This window comes from Antedon mediterranea, chromosome 5, assembly GCF_964355755.1.
Source record: "Antedon mediterranea chromosome 5, ecAntMedi1.1, whole genome shotgun sequence".
In the NCBI taxonomy this organism is placed as follows: domain Eukaryota; kingdom Metazoa; phylum Echinodermata; class Crinoidea; order Comatulida; family Antedonidae; genus Antedon; species Antedon mediterranea.
This window is the reverse complement of record NC_092674.1, coordinates 16,039,594-16,046,775: the sequence shown is the minus strand read 5'-3', so window position 1 is coordinate 16,046,775 and position 7,182 is coordinate 16,039,594.

The window sequence follows — 7,182 nt, the reverse complement described above, 5'->3', positions numbered from 1 at the left end:
GAGCACAGTGTAAAGAATAGGATTACCTTCGAATAAACAGCAAATAACATTAATGTACGATGCCGTTTAATACTGTTTTTAACTATAGTCATTTTTGTGTATAATTAAGCACAGATAAAGAATAAAATGAATTTTAATACTATTTATTAAATAAAATTTTTAAAATTAATTCCATTAACGCATACTTATTACCTCCGCCAAAGAGGTTATGTTTTCACCCCTGTATGTTTGTGTGTGTGTTTGGGGGTGTGTGTGTGTGTGTGTGTGTGTCTGTGAACAGCCTGGAGGCCACAGTTTGTATCCGATTCTAACCAAATTTGGACACAATGATCTATGCCCAAAAAGCTCAGACGAGTTCGAATTTGAGGGGGAAAAGTCATAGGTCAAGGTCATAACTAACAAAAAACTATTTTACTGCCTAGAGACCACAGTTTTGATCCGATTCTCACCAAACTTAGCCACAATGATCAATGACACATCATATAATTGTGGTTAAATTTTGAAGGGTCAGGGTCAAAGATCAAGGTCCACAACAAAAAAAAAAATAAATAAAAAAATAATAAAAAAAAAAAACCCTCAGTGGGACTTGAACCAGCGATCTCAACTGTGAGAGGCTGGCCACATAACCATTACACCACACTGTCATCCACAACTTTGTAGTGTGCAGTTAACATATTTAGACTTAGAACTAATAAAAAAAAATGTAAAAAAAAAAATATTCAGGGGGCATTTTATGTAGGGGAATTTTACAGTAGGCGGAGGTTTGTACTCTCGGAGTACCCTCTAGTTTACATATTATACTTTCACTGATGATTTCTAGTTTAACAAGGTCATATTATACATGGCTGCAGTCGCGTGCTCAAATTTGAGTTAGTTTTTACCTACCGACCGACCAAGCTGTAGAGTCGCGTTTGCACGCCAATCCAACCCCTCCCCCTTTGCTACGCGTTTGGATTTTGCATGCCTCCTTCACAAACCAAGATTATTAGTAGAATACTATTAGGGTCAAACATAATTCTTGTTGCCAGATTTCATTAGCATTAGGCCTATAGGTTGTAAGTCTATCAATATACATACAGTACCCCAAAATACAATACTTGTTGAGGCCATATCCATCTATACATTTTAGTGTTATTCCACTTTAAAAAGTCGATTTAAACCAATACTCATCAACAATACGATATGATCAAATGTAATAAAAAGTTGTGCAGAATTTAATACAAATATAAACAATAAGGTAACATCTTATAATTATGTTATACAAGAAAACCTTTGGGGTAAAAAGGAATTTGTTTGTAAAAACACTACCTTGTTTTATAAAACGTGGAGTAATGTAGGTTTCAACCATATCAATGATTTAGTAAAAATCAATAGACTAATGAACCACCACACATGAAATCTTATAAAATTAAATGTCAAAAGAAAATGGCTTAGTGAATACGCTACACTTATGCAAGCTATTCCTAAATGTTGGCTGGATTTAATAAAAAATTATAACGAAAATAGTTTTAAATTAAATTCAGATGATTATAACATAAATAAGATATTTAAGATGTAAACAAAACAGATATATTCAAGTTTTATAGAAGGTATGTTTGTTGCTCCTATTTACCATTCACAAATAAGAAAAAAGAAATTGGTATTGAAATTACAAACTGGTTTGATATTTGGTCAAGAAAAGTAAAAAATGAGAAAAACAAAAAATATGCACAACTTAATTACAAATTGCTTTTTAGAATTTTACCAACAAATTTACAATTATATAAATGGAAAATTAAAAACACAAACAAATGTGAGTTATGTGATGTAACTGAGGATGAAAACCACATGTTTTTCAAATGTAAAACAATGTCTTATTATGGAAAAAAATCAATGAAATATTAAAAAATTTAGATATAATAATATTAACTGTTCTTTTGAAAAACTAGTTTTTGGGTCTGAATGCAATATAAAGAATAAGTTATACTCAATTGCTCTATATTCCATATATAAAATAAAAATATTGTCAAAATTAAATAGGTCAATCTGTAAAACCTCATGGATCATGTTTAAAAATATACTTACACAAGAGCATTCCATGAATGTATTTTATTAATTTTTTTATTTTGAAGGTTACTGTAAATAAAGTAATTTGTACAAAAATGTAGGCTAAATAGTTTAAATAAAACAGAAAAGAGAAAAAAAAATAAAAAGGAGAGTAGACAAGAAGCACGGAAAATGCTATACTATTATAAGAAACTAGTTATTGAGTTGCTTTTGATTCTCTATATTCATTGATATTGTTTCAATTTATATGTAATGTAAATGTATAAATGATCTCTTACAGAGTTTTTTTTAAGATGTAAGGGGAAACTTAATATTTATAAATGAAAATATTTATATATTTAAAAAAGATAATACACAAACATAAAAAAAAAATAGTTTATTTATCAAAATGATTATGTTTTGAAATGAAATAAAGGTGAGTGAACCTCACAAAAGAGAAAAAAAAAACATGTATATACGATATAACGATAGTATTTTTTGCAACGTGTCCATGACATATTCATCTACAAATAAAGTCTCATTTTCAAAAGTCTATTTATATCAATACCAATCAACATATGTATGCGTGCATATTATATATACAAAAATATATACATTAACATAAATGTCATATCATCTTTTAATCAACTTTTAATATTTGTAAATCCAAAGGCAAAATAGTGAAATATATAATGACAATGCTGTAAATGGAGATACAAAAAAAAAAGCGAAAAGCTAAATCAAAACGATAAAGTAAAACAGCCAGAAAAGTTAGCAGAGCTTTCGGGCAACACTAGCCCTTCATCAGTGCAAGTGAAGGTACTTGGACAAGATAGTGTTATTTCACTTTTAAAAGTCGATTTATATCAATATACTCATCATGTATACGTATCCACGTCATTTTCATCTACAAATATTAGTGTTTTTTCACTTTTCGAAGTCAATCATCAATATAGGCCTACTCATCAACATATGTACGTGCAATTCACACGTATTATTCATCTACAAATATTAGTGTTTTTTCACTTTTCAAAGTCAATTATATCAATATAGGCCTACTCATCAACGTATGTGCAATTCACACGTCTTATTCATCTACAATATATAGTGTTATTTCACTTTCAAAGTCAATGATATCAATATAGGCCTACTCATCAACATATGTACGTGCAATTCACGTCATATTCATATATGATCATCATCAATCAACATATGTATACGTGTCCACGTCATATTTATCTACAATCATTATTGTTATTTCACTTTTAAAAGTTAATTTATATCAATATAATCATCAACATTGTATACGTGTCCACGTCATATTCATCTACAAATATTAGTGTTATTTCGCTTTTAAAGGTCGATTTTTATATCAATATACTCCTCAATAAATGTACGTGTCCACGTCATATTCATATACGATCATTAGTGTTATTTCACTTTTAAAAGTCAATTTATATTATCAATATACTCATCAACATATGTACGTGTCCGCGTCATATTCATATCACTGCTCAAGTATATGAAAATGACTATAGCTGAGAACATCGTACATTTTTGTTGTATATTGTCAAGTTTATCCTATTTTTTATCCCTGTGCTCAAGTATCGAAAATGACTATAGTTTAGAACAGTGTTAAACTGGATCCAGGGGCGGTCGCAGAACTATTTTAAAGGGGTTGCCCAAGAGTCCAGAACTGTAGATAACGATTTTTTTAGCCACAGGATGACACCCCTAGAGAGCCGGAAATGGTAATCTCGCACGTAAAATTCACGATAAATCGCACCTATAGTTCGTCGGAAATGACACTCTATATCGGGCTACCAAACAGCAATACCTTCGTATGCCGCCTAATTTTTCCGCCGGTAAAACACACGCGACATTATTTTTAACTTCAGAGGAGGTCCCAAACGAATGTACTTCCGGTAAGCTAATGAATTCTGGCAATTATAATCAATAAATACAAATTAATGATTATTATCAATTATTAATTTTAAAAACTTAAACAAAAGATATGAAGCTGCTGCTATATAAATATAGGCCTATTAAGCAAAACGTTCGATTGTATTATTTTGATCAATAAGTCAGTAAAACCACAATTTTCAAAACTCATCAGTGTTGCTTAAACTGCACTTTAGAAATAAACTATGATCGAAATTTGCAAAAAGAAGCAAATAAACACTTTTATTTTAAAGTTTGGAACGTTCGTAATTTCAACGAAAATTGTTCCCAATATTAGGACATAAGATGAAGATAAATACGGAAATACTTAAATGATGAAGAATCTCCGGAAAAATGCAATAATTATGGACAACTCAACGACCTATAGGTTTCATATGTATCGTTCATTCAAGCTTTGCAATTTCAGCAAGACGTATTGTTGCATCGGTGTTTCCCCACTTTCTGTCTGCGCATTTGGGTTCGCTCCATATTCGAACCATTTCCGAATTGCACAACGCACTGTGACACGCGCGCACATCGTTTCCGATCTGTGTTGGTACGCGCGCGCGTTTTACAAGTGAATGCGGGTCAAATTGTACTATGGAAACGGCAATAATAAACATCAATTGAACAGCTGAAACGAAGAAGATCGTTTTATACTGACCACATCTGCTATTATTAAATAAAAATCTAAGAGAATTAATAAATAGATATGCCAAATGGTATGATAATTGACTTATGTAATATTTTTATTATATAATACTGTAATTGCATTGATTTTACCTAAATTGATTTAGTGAGTGAGTGAGTGGCCGAGCAGTTAAGACAGTGGAACCGTAATAACGTAGCCATAACATCGGCAGGGGTTCGAGGCTCACTCACTCCATGGTTCTGGTGGTAGAACGAGTCTTCTCGGATAAGGACTATAAATCGTAGGTCCAGTGTACACATCTAGCTCGTGTGCACTTTAAAGAACCTAGTACATCTTTCGAGACGAGAGGGGGTTACCCCGGTGTATTAGTACATCACAGCCACTGATCACTAACTGGGCCCTCTGGGAGACCAGTCTTTGACTGAAGAGGTTACCCAGTATAAATATATATTTCAATTCAATAAATCATCTTCATTTCTTTTTTATTAAGGTCCTGTGCATAAGTCTGGGACCCGCCGTAGACATGAACCGAACAACCGAGAGCACTCTCTCGAATTACAGCCATCGTTCAGAAGACCTAAACAAGTTTCAGTAAATTCAACAAATGATTGTGATGCTGGAACAATCAGAAACTTGCTAGCAAGTACCCGTTCTGAGATTCAACGGTTTACTGATCTGATGTCCGATTACGTGGACTTAGCCGATAGACGAGTTACAAATATACAAGAACCACCGGCTGCTGCTTTCCCCGGAGGAACGATAGATGAAAAAATACAATATTATGAAAACAGACGTCGGATGTGTGCACACGCATACGAAATGAGTTTGAAATCAAGAAAACGAGATGAAAATGCGAAGAATTTACAGATTTTCCCAGATGACGGTTTTATTAGAAAGAGATATTTTCTGAGAAAAGAAATAAGGATGAAAATGAAACACGAAGCGCGGAGGAAGAATTAGCACAGCTATGCGAATACATATAGTTGAAATCAGGCAACGTAAATTTAATCGTGCTAATAGTATAGACGATGTTCAAGAAGTAGGGTATTCTCGCCAAAATGAGGAGTCACAGGCGTTGCTGACTAGACGACAGTTAGTTGGAAGCGAAGATAGGAATAGAGTAATGGATCATAGTGCTGGTGATGGAGCAACCAACCAACACCAAGGAGATGTAATGGCACATTGTGACGAGACCACGACGCCAGCCATCGATGGTGATAACGCAACAGTAGGCAGTAATCAACACCAAGGAGATGTAATGGCACATTGTGACGAGACCACGACGCCAGCTATCGATGGTGATAACGCAACAGTAGGCAGTAATCAAAACCAAGGAGATGTAATGGCACATTGTGACGAGACCACGACGCCAGCCATCGATGGTGATAACGCAACAGTAGGCAGTAATCAAAACCAAGGAGCTGTAATGGCACATTGTGACGAGACCACGCCGCCAACCATTGATGATGATAACGCAACAGCAGGCAGTAATCAACACCAAGGAGATGTAATGGCACATTGTGACGAGACCACGACGCCAGCCATCGATGGTGATAACGCAACAGTAGGCAGTAATCAGCAGGAAGGTACTACTGCCCAACCTCGCCGCCGCCGTTGGCGAATTCGTGTGCCGTGGCTTCGACGGATCTGGCGATGGGCACGCAAGCATCGGCGGCGAAACAGCAGAACTATTCCAGATGCTGCAGCAGACAACCAATAGTGTTTTTTTACTTTCATGATGTTTGTATTTCAAAATGTGAATTCAACAAGATTTCATTAAAAAAACGAGTTTTAAGTTTTATTGAAGCTGGAAATAATTCCAAAATCAAAGGCTTAACATTTCTGTTTAAAAAAACTCCTATAATAGCATGGTATATAACATCATACCCCCATACCAAAAAATACACTCTTTCCTCAACGTAAACAAACACCCATTTTTACACAACAGTCTACTGTAATTTTGTATCCAGTGACTCCAAAGAACCTCGCAATGTCTTGTTTTATGCGGGGATCGAGGTTCTGGTACATGAACATCGTATACCAATTATTTATTCGACCCTACTCCCCACCCTTAAACTCCCTTAAACGAACGCGATACCCCTACACTATATAAACTATAAATTATAGCAAGGAACTTGTTGGTTGCACTTTTGTTTAATAATGTATGAAACAATTGTTTGTCGAAGTTGATAATATATGTAAGCTATTTAAATTAAATTAATAAGATAGTTTTATGTTAACATTATTGCGAAAATAACAGGTGCTGGAAAATGGCCTGACATACCTTTCGATATTCGAAGGCGAAAAAGAGGTAGGGCCAGTGGAGTTAGAAAACGGTTCCGCGCTAGGAAATGTAGACCATATTTGCCTACAATCATTATGGGAAACGCACGCTCAATTGTAAATAAAATGGATGGATTAAATGCAAATAGGCCTATGCATTTGCATGAATATAGATCTGTTAGTGTGATGGCCTTTACGGAAACATGGTTAAGTAAAGAGAAAAGTGACGAACATTTTAGGATTGATGGGTTTACATTATTCAGAGGTGATAGAACTGTCGA